Genomic DNA, 23,753 nt, shown 5'->3' with positions numbered 1-23,753 from the left:
CTCTACATCTCTAGTGCATCATGCAGGACCAGCAATAATGTGACCTCTATGGTACAAAAATAAGAAACCCGAGTTACGGTTCAAAGTAACCCGTGCGTTTCAGTCTGAAGGATTGCCTGCTGAGTACTCTCCCAGGACCATCCATGCCGCATGACAAGCTTTCTCTGCGCTGCTTTCCACTGACACCAACCTCTCAGGCTGCTGCAGCCTTATGTAACTGCCCCCAGCTCTCCCAGAATGCCCTGTTTTTGTGGAGGAAAATGCTGATTCATACTGTGCACAGGTGCTTCATTGCTGCCTTACCTATTGCACTCGGATCAGGTGGCACTGAACAGAATGTTCTGTGGAATCCCAATACACAGAAGTAATAAAAGGTAAAGGGGAAGGAGCCTGAGCTTTGTTTTGGGGGGAAGGCCTCATTGCAGGATCCTTGTTTCTAGCACTCCTTCACAGCTGCAGTTGGGAGGGATGGGAAGAGAAGAAACAGATCATAGGCAGTGTTAGTAAAAACACAGAATACAAAGCAGGTGATTCCAGCACTTAACAGACACTGAGCAATGCTCTGCCACGTTCAGCTCTGTTACACTGGTGTAAACCGGAAGTAACTACTCTCCCTTCAATTCAGTTGACATCAAAGATGTCACTTGAGGCTTATGCCAATATAACCGAGAGGGGACTGTGACTCATTCTGTACAGCATGGCAAAGATATTGCCTGAGAGGGTACAGCAGAGGCTCTCCCACATGTCAAGAATCTTCTAAATTACATGAGGAGAGATGAAGGGAATTGGGTTTGTTTATTATTAGAAAAGAAGAGATTTTAGGGTGACCTGAGAGCACTTTTCGTTGAGTGCAAATTTACTTACTTAATTTATATGCAACACCAACCCACACAGGGCTGTTGGCAGTGGGGATCAAACCTGAGATCTCTGTAGCTAAATGCATGAGATGCTACTGCATGAGCTAAAAGGCATATCTCTCTTTAGACAAGGCTGTAGTAGGCTCATCAATCTCTAGCTGGCCTCACCACCACTAGAGGGGGACAAAGCACCACTCCCAGTAAGCAGAGTTTGCATTTATTAAATTCCTTCACTCTTTTTTTTCTTATAATAAACCAAACAAATTTTAGGTGCCAACATATAGCACAAGTACAAACATATTATACATGAGAAAAGGCCAAGATATTTATGCAGAGCTTGGATTCCTATGTATTAATCACAGTATGGATTCTTATGGCACTTAGAAAAAAAAATTAAGGTTATCAAAGTCAAGAGGGAAACAGGCAGAGGGAAAGAAGAGACAAAGAGAAGAGGTGTTGGTGAGGGAGTGTGTCGATCTGTCTCCTGCCTCTCATCTGGGCCTCACGCAGGCATCTTTAGTTGACCGGTTCTAGAAAACTGTCCCAAATGGACTGAGATTTTTTCAAGGTTTGCCATGTATTGTATGTGTGAATGCAAATTTCTTACAATAGGCAGGTTTGAAAAGCATCTCTCTTCCTCTGCTGACGGAGACCATCAGTGCCCAATAAAAATAAATCATTTAAAACTACAGTAGGTTGACATGATTGACAATTAATTATGTGCTCTATAGTGCGGGGCGGGGGGAATGCTTACAGATGAACAGAGCCCTGTTCTCAAGCGATCAAACTTGGTTGATTTCCTAAAAGTAGTAGGTTAAAGAGAAAGTTCTATCCAATAAGCTTACACAAAGAGGGCATTAGTAGCCTTACCGTAAAGTAATTTACAGGGTATATCTACACTGCAGCTGGGAGGTATAATTCACAGCTTGGGTAGATGTATAGGCACTAGCTCTTATCAAACGAGCGTGCTGAAAATAACAATATGGCCACGGCAGCTTCCTGAGTATGTACCTAGGATCTTGCTCAGACATCCCAGGGCATCACTGCGGCCACTCTGCTCTTTAGATTTAGCATGCTAGTTCAAGCAGACATAGTGCATCTATGCCTACCTTAGCTGGGAATTACACATCCCTGCTGCTGTGTACACATAACCACAGTATGATTGACCTATATAATACCAATTCTAAGAAAACCCGCATTGCAAGCAGCCATGTAACTCCTGTTACTCTCGGGAATGTGGCGCTTGAGAATATACTACCAACCCAGGTGCTAAGAGCCTAGGGTAAATACCTAAGACAGAGATAAAGGTGATGCATGCACATAATTTAAAGGAGAATGGGCTCCTTCAGTCTCTGCACTTGCAGCTGAGAGGGTAATGTGTCACAACTTGATTGTGTGATTCCTGTATGAAAAAGGAACAGAGAACTAAATTCTTTCTTCTTGTCTGTCTTTTTTTTTTTAAGAGTTAATTTAATGCTGGCGAAAGGTGACAACCCTTGAGACTGAAAGTCTCAGTTTATCCACAAAAAGGTACAGCATGGATAATGGCAGAGCTAGAATTCCCACTCTGCCTCAGCAATATGCCTTTTAAAATAGTTTATTTGTCCCTTACCAAAGATTTTCTAAAGGTAAAAATAAAGGTTATCCATCCAGTCATTTATAGTGTGCCTATCTCTGTCAGATCTAATAGAGCTGGGTTCTTCTGCTGCAAGAGTTTAAGATTTCAAATTTATTTCCCATCTCCAGTCGCGACTGCACAGACCCTAGTGAGCATCCAGTCCTGTAAGGGGAATCCAAACCTTTGTGCTCTGGAACCCCTGGGGTGTGTTAAGCTTCTGGAGCCTCTGAAGGCTGCAGCACTAGTTCCTCCTGTGGCCTCTATGGCAGATTTCCTGGGCACTGACTCTGTCTGTTACCCCTTCTTGGAAATGGGGTTCCTCAACCCAGCTGCCCTCGGCCCCAGACCAGTGCTAATTACCAAAATATCCCAGTTACTTAAATGCACCCCTCTCCCAGAGCTCCATCCCAAAAGTGTGATGCTTCTGATTCATAGATTAACTCTCTCCAGGACATGCAGAAGTTGTGAAGCAGTTAAAATACAGAGAAATGCTTTGCCCAGAGTCAAACACATTTATGCTCTTTTATTCTTAATCATGTAAAGCACAGGAGAGTACAGATCATATAAAACAATAAATACTAAACACGTGTCCCTGTCTAAGTTTCCTCACCATCCATGTCCACAAAGGCAGGCAGGTAGGCATGGTGTTTGTGGTGAGTAGTCTATCCCTCATAGACTAGAGAAAAATGCTCATAACCCAGTTTTTAGAGTAGCAGCCGTGTTAGTCTCTATCCACAAAAAGAAAAGGAGGACTTGTGGCACCTTAGAGACTAACAAATTTGCCACAAGTCCTCCTTTTCTTTTAACCCAGTTTTTGTAATCTTGCTGTCTGCTGCCCCGTGTCTTCTGTTTTGCTCTCCTCCTGGTTGGCTCATTGTTTAAACAGCTGCTAGTCACCTGGTCTCTTTTTATTCTGTTCTTGCTAAATTTCCACTGCTCCTATCTTGTCCCCTCCCTTCAGAGGAATCATCTAAACCAGGTTTTCTAAGGATGCAGCTACTTTTTAGCATAACCTTTGTGAGGTCTAAGGAAAGTCATTAACCTTAAGTATTTTCCATAATCCCTATCTCGTGTACATCTGTAACTAGAGGACCTGTCAGCACTGGTGCATCTACATACATATAGGCATTCATAACACAGCAATTTTTCATAATAAAACTTCACAATATCAATCAGAATTCAGAAGTTGTACAGATATATCCCCGATTCATCACAGGGATGAAAAGTGGAAATCTCAAAAAATGTTGTCAACTGATTGTCCAAAAGAGAAAACAAATTGTTTTGATAATTTTGAAATGTGTAGTTTCTATTTTGCCCTTTTTTATTTGTTACTTTTTTTTAGAATCTGTTAAACCAAATTTTGAAACAAACATAATTTTGAACGGAAAAATGAAACCTTTTTTCATTTTGAAAAATGTAAAAATGGGATATTTTCATAGTTCTGCACTTTTCATTTTTTTCCAATCGTGAGATTTGTCAAAACCAATCCTTTCCTGCAAACAGTTTGTTTCCACAAATTGGTATTTTCTGAGGCAAAACGTTTTGTTGGAAAATTCCTGAACAGCTCTAGTATCTAAGCACCTTCACGAACTTAACATTTGTATGTCATGAGAAGTCCTACGAGATGGCCAATTTCTGAAGCTTCAAAAGCTGTTTTTGTTAGAAAATTCCTATTTGAACAGGCTTGCAAACACTTAGGGAGAAATTCTGCAGAGGGACCTACAAATATGGCCACTAAACTGGGTGGTATTCCTTTAAACAAATAATGGTTACCAAACTAATAACAGGTTTCAGAGTAGCAGCCATGTTAGTCTGTATCTGTAAAAAGAAAAGGAGTACTTGTGGCACTCTAAGGTGCCACAAGTACTCCTTTTCAAACTAATAACAGAATTTAATAGCACGTGTACACCTAAAAATTGCAAATAAATTAGTTTAAATCAAAATATTGAGAAGTCTTTTTTTTCCTTTATCTCCTGCCAAGGTCCACTCCAGAGCTTTTGTTTATGTTTTTGTAGCACTGACATGGCTAACACCTAAAACTGCATAAGCAGTGTGAACTGCTCCCTGCCCTGCTTCAGTTAGCAATGTCATTGTTGCCAGAGAAACACAGAACCTTGGACTGGGATTCTGGCAGAATAAAAGCCTTTCAGATCATATTTGATCAAATTTAAAAAGGAGGGGAGAAGAGGGACCTTGTAAAAATCCTGTTTGTCCACTAGAGAGCATATAGGCAGTGTTTCTCCTCCTCAGAGGAAATGTGTCAAACTCGTAATATACACAATAATATAAGACAATGTAAGTGTTTACAACAGTTGTACTCTTCTCAGTAACATACAAAGAATACAGTAAATGAAAATTGGTAGACGGCTTCATAGATAAATAACTGATGTCCAAAAGCCACATATATCCTGTTACAGTAGCTGCTTAGCATCCCCTCTCTTTCTAAGGCTTTGTGTACGCTGGCAGTGAAAGACACAAAACTTTTGTCGTTCAGAGGTGTTAAAAAAAAACAACACAAAACACACACACACCCCCCGAAAGACACAAGTTTTGCCAACGACAAGCACCAGTGTGACAGCGCTTTGTCGTCAGGAGTGCTCTCCTGCCGACAAAGCTAATGCCGCTTGTTCGGGGGTGGAAGTTTTTTGTCGGCGGGAGAGCTCTCTTGCCGACAAACCGCGGCGACACTGCACACCTGTCGCTAAAAGCTGTATACACGTAGCCTAAATCTCGAAGCATCCACATGCTAACCGTGGCACAATAAAAATTTGCGAAGTTCTTTTGAAAAAGAATAGTGGAGTAAGTTTGAGCCAGGAAATAGCAGACCACTGTCCCAGCAGTTTTTGGTCGCTCTATCAATTTCTCTAGAATTTTAAGTTTTATTTTCTAGCTCTTACGGTTGTGAAGAAGTTTCTGAATGTAAACAGATGTGCTGCTTTACTGGCTCTGCAGATGGCCAGACTGAAAGGTTAGATCTGAGAAGGGCATACTTTGAAGGCTGATGATAACTATTTAAGTGTCAAAATTAACTTTGCTCTGCTGATTGGATTTAGAAGCAGCATTCAATCAGGGACAGAGCTTGAGCAGAGTACCTCTCCTTTTTTTGTTTCCATTTTGATCCCCTTTTTAACTGACCTCTTCTGAGATAACTTCTGTTATTCCTTTTGTGTATTTGTGTAACTTCCTTGTTAGGGATTTATACTCAAAGGATGAAGGGTGAAGGGTAATAAACTCCCATTGTATTACCTGCATGCTATTTTTGGCAGCCTGCTCCCATAATTAAATACATTTAAATATATTATAATTTTTTGTGTAGACTATAAATGTTTGTCTCCATGCTGTCTAGAAAAGTTATTCTCCCTTTAATAATACTCTGTGTTGCATGTGGGAGGCTGCTTTTTCCAGTGGATATGCCATTGACTTTCTCTGTTACCTTAGTTGACCTCATTTTCTCTATCTGTAAAATGGAGACTATTCTACTTATATTTGCATTGTGCTTTGAGAATGCTAGATGAAAAGTCCTATATAAGAGCTAACTACATCTTGTGTTGTGCATCTTTTCCTCCTATTGCTTTGATTCTGCAGTGCCTATTTAATTTGTAAACTCCTCAGATTTCAGGATGCATGTTACTATAGTCAGGTAAAGCAACTAAAACCTCTTCGGTGTGATAGAAGTAATAAATGTAAAGCATTATTATTTATGATTGTTGCTTCTCCCTATAACCTATATAGGGCGCATTATTATTTACCAAGCATCACAAGAGTGCTCAGAGCTTTGCAAAACATTTGTGTATTACTCAGAGTCTGAATGAATTCCTCTGTGAATGTCAAATGACAAGGGTGGAGGTGTATAGATGCAGATTATCCTCATGGCTGGCATTTGAACGTTTGCAATTTTTTGTCAATGAGCAATTGATTTGTCTGTATTTTGTATTATGGAGCCCGTAGCAGAACAGTAGATTAAAATTCATTTTATTGCAAATAGATCTATTAAAGTCAATACTCTTCTGAAAATTTTTTTATTGTCTTTAGCCCTAATTGTCTCAGTGGTGGACTGGTGTCAAAATAAATGGTGATGGCATTTAGGATCAGAAATAAAGAACACAGCGCATCTAGTTATTTTGGATAGCTTTGCATTTTGAGTCTGCTTGATTCTCATGTTTGCAATATATATGCCTACCAGACAAATCTCCAGTTCCATATATTTTATTTTACAATGTGGCAATATTAACTTCTGGAACTAATTAGGTCTCTTATTTGACAGCACATTGTGATTGTTAAGATCCCCTCGGCTGTAAAACTGCACTATTAAAACATCTGAGGTAGAATTTAAGAATACCTACCCATACTGGTTTCACCTCCAAGGGTCTCTAAAAATAAAACTTAATACCTAACGGAGAGCAGCGTCTGTTTACACATCAGTCCGTAGTTTGGGTGCGTTTTTTCTCATTCAGTGATAGGAAACATTTTGTGTGCACCTGTGTGTGATGTAAATGTTAAATGACTGTATTGGAGTAAGTGCACTCTAGATTTTAAACTAATGGCAGGACGTTTCAGACTGAGCGGTAGCAATAGGACAATGAAGTGAGGTAACTATCCCAGCTGGCTGTGGTATTTTACAAAAATATGTAACCAGAGAAGCTGTGAATTATGTAAACTGTTCAGTAGGATTCTGGGTGTAACCTATTACCATTATTGTTGGCAGGGAGGAAATACTACTTGTTAGTTTCCTTGCATTTTCTTAAGAAACACTGTACAGATGGTCTCTTTTTAAAAGCATGAGATTTTGTTATTTGACAGAATTATAAATTTCAGGGATTGTGTCATCTTTCTAGTGTCCTGGGGAGTAGGCATCTAAACTTAACTTGTACTCAGTACAACTCCTAAATAGATGTATGCTGAGTTACTCAACTATCACACTGTTCCAGGCATAGGGATGGGCTCAATGACATTGTGGCTCTTAGAGAAGGCAAATTGTGTGATTCTTTTGTACAGTGAGATGAGCGTGGAAATGACTGGCTTTAGGTGGCTGGCTACAGTTTTGTGTTCGTTAGCAAAGAAATGCTTCATATATGTGTGTGTGTTTGTTTTCTCCCATTACATTTTTGCTCCCGTCTCTTCAGTTCAACTGAATGATGTAATGTATTTCATATATTGCTTGGGTCAAACTTCCCCCTACCTCCAGGGTAAGTACGGTGTTTGAATCTGGCATTTCCTGAAACCCATGGATGATGGGGCGGCACTCACCTCTTGCGAGCGCTCCTTTCAAGTTGGGCGTGTCTGTGCTCTTTAGTTTATGGTGACCTGTCAGTGGTTTCTCAGGTGACCCGACCGAGTCACAAGCACTGTATGTATGTATGTGAAACAGAACAAACCCCTTCTGGTGTATACAGTCCACCAGGGGTCTATCTCAGTAGTAACCCTTAGTTAGTGTCTCTCTAGCTCTCCCTGGGCTCAGTCTTTAAGTAGTCCCAGCCCTGGTATGGGGCCATACTCTCAGGGCTTCCTTCCTGGAGATTCTACCTTCTTGCAGCCCTCCCCGGCCTCAGTCCCATCAGCCAGCCAGCCAGCAGCTCTCTCACTATCCCAGTCCCTGCCAGCATTGAGCTGTCTGTGGTCCTCCTGTTTTTTCAGCCAGCCAGGAACACAGTCCTCTCTTCTCCATCTCCAGGCAGTGACTGACTGCTGCTCTGTTCTACAGCTCCTTTTTATGGCCCTGCTGAGCCCTGATTGGCTGCTCCCTGCAGCATCTCTCATTGCCTGCTTCCCCACAACCACTCTAGGCCCTTGGAGGACTTCTCTTCTGCTCCTTCCTGGGACAAGGTGTGGCAGGACCCTGAGGCCTCCAGAAGGAGACCTCTGGGCCTACTCCACCCTGTCACACCATGGTATTAGCTTTAATGTATAAAACCATCAGACTGCGCTAGAATACCTACATTTTAAAATTTGCTGCTGCTAACAATACAAATGAGAGAAAGAGGTCCAGATCCTGAAATCAGTGGCAGTTAGGCATCTACATACCTTTGAGGTTCTGAGCCAGCGCTGATGTTAGGCAGTAGAAAGGCCTCCCGTCAAAACTTCGTTAACAGTGAAGAACATAACCGCAGTTCACTACAGTGATGCAGCAAACGTGCCTATAGGATAGTAAGATGACAGAACAAGGAGTAATGGTCTCAAGTTGCAGTGGGGGAAGTTTAGGTTGGATATTAGGAAAAACTTCTTCACTAGGAGGGTGGTGAAGCACTGGAATGGGTTACCTAGGGAGGTGGTGGAATCTCCTTCCTTTGTGGTTTTTAAGGTCAGGCTTGACAAAGCCCTAGCTGGGATGATTTAGTTGAGGATTGGTCCTGCTTTGAGCAGGGGGTTGGACTAGATGACCTCCTGAGGTCTCTTCCAACCCTGATATTCTATGATTCTAAGTACTGTCTTTTCATTGTAGATCAGCTAGTTCTGCTGAAGCCTCAAGACCACTGACAGAACAAGTAATCCTCTTAAAGCCTCATCCTGATAGTGACCTAGTCCAGTTTTATCACACTATTTATTATTCATACAGCACAAGCAGTGTGTTTATAGACAGACATAAGGTCTAAATTCTTCAAAGTGACTAATGATTCAGGGTGTCTGTATTTTTTTTTATGACATTCTTTTGAAAGGTCCTGGTTTTGAGAAAACGCTGTGCCCCCTCTCTCTGAAAATCAGGTCACATTAAAGTGTTTTCAATTAAGGCCAGAGTACCTACCCCAAAGAAATAAGTCCAAAGCTTTTAAGGCAAATCCTCACCCAGATCTTTATCCATACCCCTTTACTCTACAGTCAGGATGGCCTATTCCAAGCATTCAAAAATCATGAAATTGGGTTAAAAATCATGAAACTATTTTTAAACAAAATAATAGTTGGGTTCTTTTTATTTCCTTTCTCATTTCTGACCCTTTAGGTTACACTTGCTTCACATTTTCAACCTTATCTCTGCAAAAGTTGGCAATGCGGTAATGTAATGGGTGGGAGTGAGAGAGGTGTAAGGAGAAGGTGGGACAGCGTTGCCCTCTAATGATTCTAGCTCCCTCTGGGTGGGTGTTTTATATAATAATTGATCCAGTTGTCTGCAGCACAGGAAATTGTTACTGCTATACATACCAAGAAACAAAATAACCAGAGAAGAGGAGATCCTAGTTTCAGAGGCATAAGATAGGTGCGTGAAGGAATAACTGCCAGCGTTTTCAGTCAAGAAAAGAGGGTTTGCATTACATTGATGAATGATGTTAAGTTGGGCTCCTGCACTCGGCCTGCAGAGTTCTGACCTTTATACAGGAAGTACCATTAGCAGAGTGGAAGCTGAGTACAATGCAGCCTGAGTCTTTACAACAGCTTGCTTGCGGTTTCTATGCTGTTTGTGCAGCTCAGACAGAAAGAGCAATCAGCAGCGCTCTGTGCAAGTGACAAGAATGTTTTTCAGTACAATTTTTATTGTTTTTGTGGCCCAGAAAACTCACTTTTTCCAGAACATCTGCCCAATGGTTACTTTTGCATCAAAACCTTGAAAATCAATAATTTCAGATCTTTTCACAGGAAGTCTTCCCCCTGCCCCCCTTTTTGGTCTGAATTAAATTTTTCAAATGGATATTTTATGCTTTAAAAAGACGTTTTGAATAAATATGAACCCATTATCACTCAAAAATTCTCATTTTGTGTACACACACACACATGCTGGTAATAGCTTTTATGGAATTGGGCCAGTTTTTGAAAATTCAAAAACTCAACAATTTCTCAATGTTTTCAGTGTTTGAATGTAGTCTGATTTAATTTTTACCACGAGTAATCAGGCACTATTAGCAGTAATGGCAGCTCGAGCCTTCAAAAATCTTGTCAGGTCTCAAAAGTCATGAGATACAAAGAACACAAAATGTATTATTTTTATATTTGGCTTCTGATTTCTGAGCCTTTAGGATGCATTAAGATCATGTTTCCAACCTTCTCTATGAGGTCTACAAACTTATTTTTAAAATGAAAACTGAGATTCTCATATAATTGCTTCAGTCCAGGAGCTGGGGCTCTAAGAAAAACACCAAATATTGTAAGATTTGTGAAAAAAAGAAGGGACAGTTGGCAACACTGTTATCCATTTCACCTGCAGGCTCATGGTAGACAGCACAGGCAGCTGAGAGTACTGCTTCAGAAGAGTAGAAGTTAATATATTTTTCCTCTCCCTCTCCCCCCTTTCGTATTCTACCTCAAATATCTTCAGCTGAAAACTGGAAGCTTCTGTACACACGAGTGCTCTCCACACAAGCTTTGCTTTTAAAGACCCTGAACTAGGAATAAGAATTATTACTAATTCATTCATTTCTAACAGGATTTCAATCAATTTAGGTTGTGTTGGGTTTTTGGTTGGTTTGGTTTGATATTTTTTCTCCAGAGAAGAATTTTTGTGGCTCTTTTGCTGTTACTACCATTGATCATTGTGCTGAGACTAATTTGTCATGTGTTCTGATGAACCACCATTATCATGCAATGGAAAATGCATTAATATCTGTGCCCTTCACAAAATCATTCAAGGGAGCTTAAAAAAATTAAATACCATCTTAAAAAGCCACATCAAAGACTTTTTTTCAGATTTCATATTTACAAAGGGATACAACTTTTAAAACCTTAAGTGGGAACTGATGCCTTACTAGAGGAGCATAATTAGAGAGAGCTTAGAAATCCAAGAGACTTCAATCAACTCTATGGACCAGTCAGATAATCAGCAGTTTTTCATCTCAAGCCCCTTCTTAAGCAGAGTTAAACGTTCTTTGGCTGTCCTTGGTCTGACATTTGGTAAGTTCATCATTGCGTAGAAAAAGTTTCTCTTGCATTCCCATACCACCTACTGTTTTCTGATTGGGTTCACGAATCCATGAATTTCTCACTTGTTCTAAGAGTTGGTCTGTGTCAGCCTTCACTATCCCCTTGAGCACCTTGAAGCTTTTCACAATTTCCCCTCTAAACTGTCTCTTCTGCAGTGAGATCAGTCCCAGTTTTCCACATGAGCTAACTTTTTAGCCTTGTGATAATCTTTAGTGCTTTCCTCTGGACGTTTTCCCCCCTCTCAGCCCTTATCTGAAGTATCAGGGTACTGTGCAGAACTATGTTTAATTGCCTTTTTGGAAATCCAAATAGATTGTTTCGCTTATTTTGCTTGTCTGCTTTCTGTGTTCTCACAAACAATTCCACCAGATGTGTTCAACGTGATTTTTTTTTTTACTTTTTGTGAAGCAGTCACATAGTTATTATGAGTGCTCGTTTCTCTGGAAGTGCTAGATCATCTTCGTACTAAGACTACGTCTACACTGGAGCTGGAGGTACAACATCCAGCTCGGGTAGACATGCCGATGGTAGTCAAAATAGCAGGGTAGCTGCAGCTGTGTGGACAGCGAGATAGGCCAACCGCCCAAGTACTTAGGGTTTCAGACACTGCTATTTTTAGTACACTCGCTTGAACAAAGCTGGTGCCTGTGCCTCTACCGGAGCTGGAAATTATTTCTCCTGCTGCAATGTAGACTTACCTTAAAGGTGTGTCTTCACGGGGGGGGCGGGGGGGCGAAGTATGTTCTTAACTTGGGTTAGCAAACTCAGATTAAAATAGCAGTGAAGACACAGCAACTCAGGTTAGCAGCTTGAGTCTATTAGGGGAGCCTGGGATTGAATTTGAGCTGGTCTAATGTGAGTTGAAAGCCAAGTTCATTGCTATTTTACCCCAAGTTTGCTAATCTGAGTTAAGAACATGCTGGCCTCTGGCCCCGCATCACTAAATATCTTCAGCATATGTGTCACTTTAAGCACGCAAGTAGGGTAATTGGCTGACTTAATTGGAGCATCTAGGATTTTCCTTAACACTAAAATTAAGACAAACGGGTCTGTAATTTCCTGGTTTCCTCCCCGCAGACAACTGTTTTTGTGATTCCTTCCCTGAAGTCTTAGTTATCTCCCTTTCTTTCAGCATTAGTCAGATACTCAGTACTTCCTGACCTAGGTGCCTTTTCTGCACATGGTTCTGCTAAATGACTCTAGTACTGCCCATTATGACTCAACTGGTCGTATTTTACAATCTCCAGGTTATGCTGCAGAAATTGTACAGCTGTGCAACGTGCTCTGTCTTTAGAGATTTAAAGTAAAAAATGTCTGTTGAGCTGGACCCTCAGCTTTCTCTAGGGGAAAAACAAGTAAGTTTCTAGCCCTTTCCCTTGTGAAGCTAGCCTCAAGCGCATACCTTCATGTAAACCAATCACTAGAGTGGAAAGGAGCAAGAGACTGGGAAGGACCTAACCACCTCCCCTTCCCTTGTGCAAGACACAGAGCCTCATCCAGCTCCCACTGAGGTCAATAAGGAGTCTTTGCACTGATTTCAGTATGAGGTGAAGATTGCAAAGAGCAAGCAAATACACTTGAATTCATTCCATGCAAAGCACTCATAGTTTTACACAGTAAAAGAGAAAAAGTTACAAGACTGGAATGTATTGCCAGCCTTCAGAGTTTAACAGTTATGAGTCAGGCCACACAAAAAAATCATTACATTGGTTTAAACCCCAGAAGATTGTTTTTAAGTTCTCCTTCTTTGCCTTCCGGGTTCTGTGACTTCAGTGCTTCATGTTTTCAAACTTTTCTCTGCCATCATGAGTGTTAAATCTTACTTCAAAAAAAAAAAAAACCAATGCTGAGATTATCTTGCAATCTATTGATTCTAGCAGCTGGAGCTTTTAAGAAATACACCCAAAATCATGAAACTCATGATTAAATCATGTGTTGGTAACATGGCAGTAGCCGACAGTACAATTGGAAACTATAATGAACAAGTGGTATCCCAATTTAGACTGTTTAAATATAGTCCCAAAATAAAGTCTGCTGTTCCTCCACTGTGTGAATGTGACAGGTAGCTGTCATTTTTTTTTTCAAATGGTAGTAGTATTTTATTGTCTTATGTGCTGGTTTGTCTTTGGGGATTTCCAAGCAGATATTGTTTCGAGGTTGTTGGGTTATTTGTTTTGTTTTACTCAAATAAGTTCTGTTATAGTTTGACTGCTAATGCTTATTAATTTGGTTTGAATTATGCATGTATGTATTGATTTTACTCTTTGCCAAAAATCTTTACTTCTATTTGTAACATCTCACTCCTTATGAACATGGAGGAGGGGAATATATTTGTAGGACATTTCTTTGGGTAATTAACTTCCCACTCTGATCTGTTTAGTTTTTTGTTGCGATGTCTTATTGAATGCTTCCCCGCACCACCTGTGCATAAGATATTTAATGGTGGAATTTATTTTTATATCAGAAGCAAACACAGGGGGAAGACCTGTCATAAATCCTGGAAGTGCCTTTTGGCTTTTGAAACAGAGCCATCTTTACAGTGAATCACTTCAGCCTATCCTATAACTCCTAGAACGGTTATATTGGCTAAGGACCTCAAGAACCTCACTGGAAGTCAGGCATTCCTGAGTTCTAATCTTAGTTTTGTTTCAGATTTGCTTTGAAGCCTTGGGAAAGTCTTAATTGCCCTATCTCAGTCTCCCCACCTGTAAAGAAGAGATAATACTTACAATTACCTACCTCCCAGGACTGTTGTGAAGATTAGAAAGCACTTCACAGACAAGAGTTAAACTTAGCGTTGTATCATGGGTTGGTATTATTATTAATAATTAATTAACAACCCTTCCTGCCCTCATACTATCCTCTCCTCCTCTCTCTCCCACCCTCCCACCCCCTCATAGTTGAGTAAAAAAAAAAAGTAGGGTTACTCAAGGTTACTCAATCTAGGCAGTGGCTGACTGGGATAGCATAGTTTATAGTCATGTGACACCGTGAAGCTACCAATCAACATCAAGTGTTGACCTCTTGATTAGATGCTTGCACGTTTCCCTCAGACATAGAGACACTGACAATTTCCACTGTCTTATTGCTGGCCTTTATCAATCCTGAAGGACATGGGTCCAACACACAGGAGAGAAATTAGTATCTTAGTGTTTTGGACCTGACCAAAAGTAAGAAAGCTTTGAAAATCTTCCAATCTCTGGCCCGTATTTACTTACCCAAGAGGTTCAAACAAGCATCGAAACATCTGTGTGTTTATCTGAACCAAACCTGTGAGCTTTCTGAGGCCCATCCAGCACTTTAAAAAAATCTGACCTGATAAAAAGTAAAATGGAGTGTTTCTAAATGTGAGAAGTCAAATGGGTGAATATCAGAAAATGTTAATAAGCTACAAGCACTGACCTAAAGTTAAGGAATTTTATAAAGGTATGAAGAGGGGAAAGGTGAAGACTACTAAACTGAAATTTAAGTAAAGGCTAATAAAAAATTATGTCTCTTAAAGATTTAAAACAGATCAAGCAGTGAAGAGAGTTGGGGAGAGCATTACAAGAAGTTAAATACAGTTGTTCAATGTGGTCTAGGCAGAGGACGTGATCAGGCGAAGGTAGGTAAGTGAAGATGAAAAACACAAGGAGCCTGATTCACTATTGTGTTACTCCAGTTGTCAGTGAAATTGTTGTTGTTTGTATTACAGTTCCACTTAAAATGCCTCCATAAGATCAGGGCCACATTGCCCTAGGTGCAATTGCAAGAGACAGCCCATGCCCCAAGGAGCTTACAATCTAAACGCAATGAAGTCACACCAGAGTAATACTAGTATAATACAGAGGTGAAGCAGGCCCAAGAATGAGAAGATCTATGAGATCTGTGTGAAAGACAAAATATAAGAGGCAGAAGAAAAAAATCAGAATTTTCACTGGCAAAGCTCCCCCTTCAAAAGATAAAAACTTCTGCCTTTTTAACTAGGATATAATTTAATGAAATTACATGACCTTTGCAACTGAATGTCTTCAGAGGCAATCAGCCACAACTGAATCTGTACTGTGGTGATTAGGAAGCAGCCGAGCCAAGCAAACCATGGTATCATCTGCATAGCAGTGAAAATACAAGCAACAGTGCTGAAAAAATAAAATCAATCCATAAGGCAGCATGTAACTACTGAAGAATGTAGGATCTAGACCAGAACACTGTGGCCCACCAGAGTACAAACTATGTGGGTCAAATGAAAATGTGCTAGTAAAATCAAGATAAGAATGTTGGTCAGAAGAAAGTCAATTCCAGAGAGCTCCAAATTGCATTCGTAATTGGAGTGAAGTGAATCCCAAATCTACCACCTTATTATGTTACCCCCAAGCATAATCTCTTGCCAAAGGGAACTGTAATTTTTATGACTGCCTTGAAATGCAGCCAGGTAATTACCTGCAGGAAATGTTCATTTCACTATGTGTTAATCTAGAGAGAGGAAAACAAGTTAAATAGCATGATAAACAATCTAGTTACCATGGAGCCCTTATAAAGGAAACCCTAGGTGTGGTCTTGTGGGAAATATTTCATTGGAATAAGTGTTAATCCAAAGAGAAAGCTTCACCTTTAGTGGGTATACACAATGCCTGCATTTGAGACTGAACGCCTTGAAATACTATTTCTGAATGACTAGAAATTGCCTTTGAATTGCACAGGCCTAATATAATGATGCTGATTGTCAGACCATTAGTTGTGGTTTTTCAGCAATCAAAATATAACATTTCTGCTTAAGAGGCTGGTTATCTTCAGAGGTATTGATTTATTTTACTTTGGCTACAATTATTAAGTTATTTATTGCATTCCATAAAAATCTGACATTTATAGGTTGGGGAGCATGGAAAAATTTAATTTGAAAAAAAAGGGGGGGGGGAGAAGACAGGTTTTTGCTTTTAAGACTGACTCTGTACGTTACCAACAAGATTTTTTTTTTTCATATCTGTTGGTTGGTTTCCTATTGCAGCTTTGATCTTGCATGCAAAAAATGGGACAGCGTAAAAATTCTCTGAGTAGTTTCAGGGGGTTAAATCATTTGTCTTTAATGCTAATACAACCTTATTATGATTCCACAACCACTGGAGAGTTTGACATTATCACATTAGCTGCTAATGTATAAATGCAATGCTAATGTACTAGAATTAAAATACTGTATACAGACTTATCCTTAGCTCAGCCATTAAAAATACATTAATGTTCTTCTTGCAAATTGGCCCTTATATGTAATTTATTCAGCAGTATCTATTTGTGTGTGTGTGTGTATCTGTATTTCCCTGGAAAGTTAATATTCTGCCTTTGAAAGCTTTTAGTTTAAAAATGCAAAATATGACACACTGATATAGCCTTTGTTATTTTTAAGAACAATGCAGTTTAATGGCCAGAACAAGGAAACTAAGACTTCTGGGTTCTGTCCTGGCTCTGCTATTCACTTGGGCAAGTTCTTCTTCCTCTATGTGGCATAATATACCCATCTATAAAATCAGTAGATTTACTTACTTCATGTTGAGTTTGAGACTTATTTCACAGATGTTAGTAACTATTTTCAGATCCTCATAGGAATCACACTATATAAGTGCAAAGTATTTGTTGTTACAAATAAGAGCTACCAATGTATGGGAGAAAGAAATTAATCTGTCTGCTTCGGGGAGGGGGAAGGGTTTAAGTGCATTATTTAGATAGTGCAGTGTTTAAAACTGTGTGTGTTTGAAGTAGGTGGCGCATACGATGACAAAAACATCTCCCACGTGACTGCTGCCTTTTTCCCCCCATGCAGCAGGGTTTTAAAGCCTTGAAAAGCAAGCTCAGAGCTGAGTAGAAAGCTTTCTGGAACAGCAGTAGGCATGTAGCAGCACACTTCACAATAACAGCTTTCAGGACACAGGAGATGAAAATGCAATGAAGTATATAGGCTATAGGAAAACTTGGCCTCAGGCAGTGTGCTTTCATTTCGGTAGTTTTAACTCTTAAAATACTACAAGGCACTTTAAGAAATTTCTTTGTAGCTTGTTTTTGAATATTAAAAATCTAAAAATATGCTGTTTTTCATCCAGCGAATATTATTGTGGATCGGGGCTCCAAAGTACAGATGTTGCATTTAGATAGATCTGCTTTTATATGATTAAGAACCATGTGTGTTTCCTCCGATGGGAACGACCACAGACACTTTAGTCAGTTGCAATTTCCCCTTTAAATGTAAATTGGAATATTTAATCTCAGGCTACAACTTCATATGCTCTCTGCCAACTGATAGAAATGGGTTTGGGCAAAATGGCTCAGGGATGAAAGTCCCTGAGCTGGAGGTATATATAATTGCCTCAAGAAATTGAAAATCTTCGAAGTAGTAGGCTCTAAGCCAAAGAGTTCTTGAAGTTCTTCCTCTTCGTGGATTGCAGTTTATCTAATTCACTGTACACTGTGTCTTCACACAAGTGTCTCTCTCGGTGGCAACTGTATGAACACAAAAATCAGACCAAAGGGCCAGATTCTGATTCCAATTTTGCCAAAGTAAATCTTGAGTAATTCCCTCTACTTCAGTGGAGCAAATCCCTCATATGGCCTATAAAATGGTAATAAATTACAATAGTTATGGTACTGCCAATCCCACGAGCTCAAAAATAATGAGTCAGGCCTCTGACAATCATGTGATATGGCTTAACATCACATGATCTTGAAAGAAAAAAAGAAAGAAATACATTTGTCATCTCTCATATTTGCCTGCTGGTTTCTGAACTTTTAGGGTGCAGCAGAGTCATACTTCTAAGCTTTTCTCTGCAGCAATGTGGGCCAGGGCTAGAAAGTAACTTTTTTTTTTTTTTTTTAAATGGTGAGAGTCACATGCCTTCCAGGAGCTGAAGCTTTGTAAAACACACCATCTATCACAAAACTCTCGGGGCAAATCACAAGGGTTGGCAACAACTGCAGTTGTGTGTGAATATAGTGGTATGGGTGTATGTGGTGCTTCCAAAGCAGACAAAAAAGGCAAGGTTTATGTTTTCAAAGGCATCCAGAAGGATTAGCTACATTACGTTCAGTAGGAGTCTCAACCGTAGTCTCAAGTTTGAAATCACCGGACCCTATCCTGCAAACACATTAATACCCATTTATGTAGAGCTTTATACCACAAATAGTCCCATTAATACTAACGGTAGGAAAGCAAAATGATAACTAGTAAGCATTCATAGGATCAGACCTGAGATTATTTCAAGAACAAAAGAAAAATAACAGATCATCAGGGATAGCGGTGTGACAGCGGAAATATCTGTCAATGAACAGCCTTTAGGACAGCAGTTCTCAAACTGTGGGTCAGGATCCCAAAGTGGGTGACCCCATTATAATGGGGTCGCGAGGGCTGGTGTTAGACTTGTTGGTACCCGGGGCCGAAGCCCAAGCCCCGCCACCTGGGGCCAATGCCAAAGCTTGAGGGCTTCAGCCCTGGGTGGCGGGGCTCGGGTTACAGACCCCCCCGCCTGGGGCTGTGGCCCTTGGGCTTTAGCTTTGGCCCCTCCAGTCGGGGCAGCAGGGCTTGGGCGGGCTCAGGATTCGTTCCCCCATCCTGGGGTCCTGTAGTAATTTTTGTTGTCAGAAGGGGGTCGTGGTGCAATGAAGTTTGAGAACCTTTGACTTAGAAGAAGGTACTCAAGAGAGCAGATCATTTGCATTGATTATTTCACATACTTCTCATGGGTTCCGTATACTGTTTGAAATTTTAATTAGTTCACTTTTTATCTGATTTATTATTTTGAATTATTTCAAATGTTATGAGAGAACCTAGGGCCACTGAAGTCAAAGGGAGTTTTACCATTGCCTTCAGTGGTGCCAGGATTTCACTGTATTTTAAGACTTTCCTGGAAGTAATCCAATTGATAGACAATTCTCTTTAAAATAAATAACCAACCAGGGTTAAAAAAGTTTGAAAGTCTTCAGTGAATTTTGTTTCCTGCCCACCCCCCCCCACACACAATTTGGCTTTCTTTTATCCATTTCTGGGTTGTGGAAATTCATGATTTACAGTGTTAAGAGGCATGGATAGTTCAGAAAAGCCTGAAGTATCCAGACTGCTCAAGTTTGTCCATAACTAATCATAATATGTCTAAGAAACTTGTTTAAACCAAGTTAAAGAGAAATGATACCCTTTTTTTTTTTATTTTTGTGATTTTTTTCCCTATTTAATCCAAGGATAAAGAGAGAATATTCTTTATCCTTCCAATATAGTAACAAATTCATTTTATTTGTTTACAGTCAACTCTTATTACTCCAGCTGTACTCCTTAATTTGTTAAGGCTGGTTTCTCAGCTGATGCTGATCAGTGTAACTTCAGTTAAGGATCTGGTCCCTTAAAGTTTAAAAAAAAATGGTTCACAAAAAAAGAAAAAATAAGCTATATTCACAAAGCATACTATTCACAATGAGTAATTTGACCAGCTGTATTTGTAATAAACTTTATGGTAAGAAAAATATTTGTCTTGCTTGGTTATTTTGTTTTTATTTATTTCAAGTTAAACTATATAGCTTGCAATTGTTAGTTGTCTCTTGAATGGCAACAATTGAGCAGATTTTAACTACTCAGCTGTTCAGAACATTCCTCTAGGCAGCATTAGATACTGTGGTGAATAGATACTATAGAAAACCCTAAGATACATAGCATTAAAAAATGATTGACTTTCATGGGTCAGATTGTGCCCTGTGGAATTCAGTAGGATTGCACAGGTTGTAAGTTAAGGGTAGATTTTGACCAACAGCATGTTTAAATAAAGCTTTAGCAGCATTACTTTGGTTCATATATTGAAACCCAAACATTACTGGTATTACTGTTGTAGCATATGTAACCCTTCTGCCCGTCAGAGTTGGCAGCAACAAGGGCCGGGTTCAATATCTAGGGGATCCATTCCAATAACACAATGCAAACCGGCTCGAGCCCCCACCCAGTGACCTGGGACAAATATATACCACCCCCGCTGCACGCCTCCAAGAGGCAATACTTCCCCTCTCGCAAGCACAGAGTCTGAGTGTAGCAAAAAGCCTTTTAATAACAGAGAGAAACAATGTGGCATTATGCTGGGGAAACACCACCAACAGGATTCATAATACAACCCATGAGCAAAAACCCACCCCAAGCAAATTGGGGCGTGTCCTTTCCCTTTGGTTCTTGAGTCCAGCAACCCCAAATCACCCAAAGTCCCAAAAGTCCAATGACCCAAAAGTCTCTGTCCCTGGTCAGGGCAGCCCCAGAGTTCGAAAGTTTATCTTCAGAGCTTTACCTCCCAACCTGGGTGGAGATGGGGGGCGGGGGAGAGAGAGAGGTAAGGGGCACCTTACATGATCTGAAGCTGACCGCCCCACAGCTTCATAGGCCTTCGTTCCGCTCCACCAGCCGCCCCACAAACTGCTTCGCTCAGCTCCGCTCTGCAGCCCACAAGCAGCTCCCGCCATCCCACAAACTGCTCCACAATCTATCTTCAGGCTCCCCCACTACTTAACACAACGCTCAGTGATTTCAGCTCTTAGTCAGTTCAGCTCTTGGGTGAATTCAGCTTGTAGTAGGGGAGCCTCCGTGCTGGTGCACCATTAGCCCAAAGTGAGCTCAGCAGCCTGTAACTAGACTCCTAATGGAATCAAAAGTAGCTCTGATATTCCACAGTGGAGAGAGGAGGAAGTGCAATTAGCAGGTAAGGCCCTCACCAAGGGGCCCATGCCACCAAGTATTAATACTTGTCCCCAGCCTCTCTCAATTCAGAGTTTTGGAACCCATGACCCTTGCCTAGCGAGTGCTACTTAGTTGATGGTGAGTCCCTCCATCATAACAAAGGGCCAAGTACAGTTCCAAGCACAGTTCCCGTAATCAGGGTAATAACAATTTATTCTTCCTGCCCCAATAACAGAGACACTGGGGATCCCACAGCAGCCAAAGTGACCATTTGGGCAGCTATGGCCTCATTCTAGGCAGGGTGGGTGTGCCTATGCAAATGATATCAGCCCCTGAAGTTCTTTTCCACAACTTGCCACACCTCACGACCAGATGTCAGGGTGAAGCTCATCCTGACACTGCTTACACATATTTTACATCAGTTTTGTGATTATAAAGTTAAATAAGCAAATGGATAGATAAAAGGTTCATGAACCATATGTGGAAGTCTCCCTGAAGGCATGACTCTTTAAAACATATCAGTAAAAAGTGTGACTCAGGAGATTAAGAACGAAAGGGGCTTTCAGTGAGCTCTGCTGCCATTTCTAATATAGCCTGAGTTGGTAGTGATTGAAAGTGTTGCAGTGTTGCAGGCTGTCCAGTGGCGTGTGTGAAACAAGTTGGTGGTCTCAGTCCTGCTCCAAGTGGACAAGGCAACCGCAACCACATCCTGCACACATCTCAGCAGACAGGCCAGGAATTGGATGGACTGTGGAACTAATCTATCCTTTCACCCCTCCCGGTCAAGTTGTTACGTTGGTGGGGCAATGTGGGGCAAGTTCACATTGTACAACTGCCAGTGGCATTTGAGCTGTGACTAAACAGAGCATCCCTCTACAGAGTTGTCACTCGCACGTTTTACACCTGCATTAAATACAGTTAGAAATTAAAATGTATAGATATGAGCTTCTACTAACATCTATTTTGGCACTGTTTGTCCGAAGCAAAGCCGAATTATTGCAGGTCCCACTATATTTTGTTTTTCTCCACCAATTATCTAAAATCTTGATATCTAGAGCATGAATGCCAAGGCTAAAACGTGCATTCAATTAAAAGACAACACGTAACCGACCTATATGATAGTTCATTCATGAGATCATGTGACCTGCAGTCATAGCGATAAGTCAGTTGATTGAGTTGGGTTGGCTGTAAACTCTCCAGGGATTGTGGAATCATCTAAAATTAGATGACACTGCACATTCTGGAGAGAGCTTTGAGATCCAGTCTCTATTTCTAATATTTCTTTTATGAGATGGGTATATAATTTGTCCCATAGACTATCCTTGTAATCCTTTAATGCTTTTTTTATTATCTTAAAGTACTTAGATATCAAATGAAACGAGCAATTAAGTGATTTATATTTAAGGTTTACACTCAGTTTAGGGCTTAGCTACCTAACCTCCCATGCAGAGGAGACAGACCTTGCACAGTATTTACCACTTCCTTCCGACAGCTACAAAATGGTGCTTTTTGTAGCTGAATCTAGTTGTGCATATCAATCCCAATTGCCTACTACTCTGCAGCAAATTAATATTTTTATTTCAGGTTATTGCATTTGTTTAGTGAACTACAGGATAGTTGTCCCACTCTTCCTCAATTTCAAAACAATAAAGTCAAAGCATTTTGCTCACTGGGGGGAAAACTTTACCAATGAACGGGTGGTTTAGCATAATGATCAAATGACACTTTTTATATTACCAAGCCACAAAGGAAGCTCAGAGAAAGGTTGTAGGTCTGATATAAACCTACACCAGGAAGCTCATAAAGAGAAAAGGTGCAGAGAAGCAGCGATCGCTTGATCTATGGGATTGTGAGGTATTTTAACAATTTTCTTATGTCACATTGTCTTGAAAGATATTTTAATGGAAATGATCTGTGGGTCTGATCCTTTGGGGAGCTAAGGGCCCTTTCAAAGGCAGTTAGGAATCGCTGTGCCATGCCAGATGAAGCCATAGGTACAGTTCCTCTGAAATTCAGCCACCCTGAGTAACACACATAATTGGAAGAGGGAAAGGGACATTTTGTACAGAGATTCTGGGTGAATGCCTACTTTTCCAAAAAGTGCCATGAGGTTTTTACATCCTCAAAGAGAAGGACTGTGGTTTATAAGGTCTTTTCTGTTACCAGATGAAAGTGCATTTAAAAGACACACATGCATATTCATATGATCTTTCTTTTTCTATTTCCCCCCCTCTGATTCGGTGGTGATTTGCTTGTCTTGTTTTTAATTGCACGTTACCACAGTGACAAATCTACTGTTGCGGGGGGGAGATTAATCAAAAAGCAAGGGAATTTAGAGTTAAGTCTGTGGTTCAGCAACTAATCCACCTCATTATGATTGTTTTGTACAGTGTATAGCATTTGTAAGATCATTTTTTGTTTAGGGAAGCTGCCATGCTTTGGTACATTGGGCAAATTAAACACTGTCAGTTTAAAAAAAAATTGCACATCTGTCTTTTTTTTTTTTTAATCCATTGTTACAAATGACACCTAAAATGACTAAAACTGAAAGAGATTGGGGGGCGGGGGGAAATAATGGTTCCAATTTTTTTCACTTGGTTTACTTTGCACACTTTGTATGGTCAGTTTCTGGTGTTATTTTAGGTGGGGCCTTCAGGCAAGTTTTTCTCTCTTCTCCTCTCCTTGTGCTAACTGTAAAAAGAGGTTGTCAGGCTACAACAATTGGCAGAAAGATTCAATTTTTAAATTGATAAGATTTCAAGCAATATATGAC

General features: G+C 40.4%; 1 protein-coding gene across 24 annotated transcripts in view; it reads left to right on the top strand.

Annotated features, from left to right (window-relative positions):
- The window catches only part of CELF2 (CUGBP Elav-like family member 2), a 713,224-nt gene that overhangs the window by 448,039 nt on the left and 241,432 nt on the right, over positions 1-23,753 (top strand). The window contains exon 2 of one of the 24 annotated variants that reach the window (XM_073328797.1): positions 14,822-14,927. The exons of the other annotated variants lie outside the window; for them this stretch is intronic. The gene's annotated coding sequence lies outside the window, so the exon portion shown is untranslated. The remainder of the gene's footprint in view (positions 1-14,821; positions 14,928-23,753) is intronic. 24 annotated transcript variants of the gene reach the window in all.

The sequence above is a fragment of the Lepidochelys kempii genome, chromosome 1 (genome assembly GCF_965140265.1).
Source record: "Lepidochelys kempii isolate rLepKem1 chromosome 1, rLepKem1.hap2, whole genome shotgun sequence".
Lineage (NCBI taxonomy): Eukaryota > Metazoa > Chordata > Testudines > Cheloniidae > Lepidochelys > Lepidochelys kempii.
The sequence above is the reverse complement of the archived record's forward strand: the minus strand, read 5'-3'. Positions and strand labels throughout refer to the sequence as shown.